Consider the following 528-nt stretch of genomic DNA (forward strand, 5'->3'; position numbering starts at 1 on the left):
CAGCCCCGGACCAAGTCGGTCAGCCTAGGAGGTCCGGAAGTCAGCCAGGAGGTCATCTGTCCAAGTCTGGTCCGGCTGACCAAAAGTTGGTCAGCCGCGGACCAGACAGCGGGTCAGACGGACTGAGACTGCGGCCAGGCGGACCGGAAAGACCGAGAAGGGTCTTGGTCCGGAGCTGACCATACGTGGTCCGCCGGACCAAGCCTTCAGGTTAGCCAGTCCACGAGCGTCGGACTAAGTCTGTTCCGCCGGACCAAGCTCCTGGTCCGGCGGACCGGGATCTAGGAAACTTTCCAAAATTCGTTTTTAGGGTTTTCTAATCTTATTTAAGTTTGGGATTTCGTCCAAACTTAATTGAGGCCGACCTAAAACTTAGAGAAACCTCCTAGAACCCTAGAGAACCTGTTCTCTTCGATTTCTATTGTCCCGGGAATGGATCTCGCCTCTTGAGTTACCCTTTTCTTCACTAATCCTAGCAGATTCGTTCCAAATCGTTTGGAATCCTTCCCGTCGGTGTGGATACGTGTA

Source organism: Tarenaya hassleriana, unplaced genomic scaffold (genome assembly GCF_000463585.1).
Source record: "Tarenaya hassleriana unplaced genomic scaffold, ASM46358v1 Cleome97, whole genome shotgun sequence".
NCBI lineage: Eukaryota > Viridiplantae > Streptophyta > Magnoliopsida > Brassicales > Cleomaceae > Tarenaya > Tarenaya hassleriana.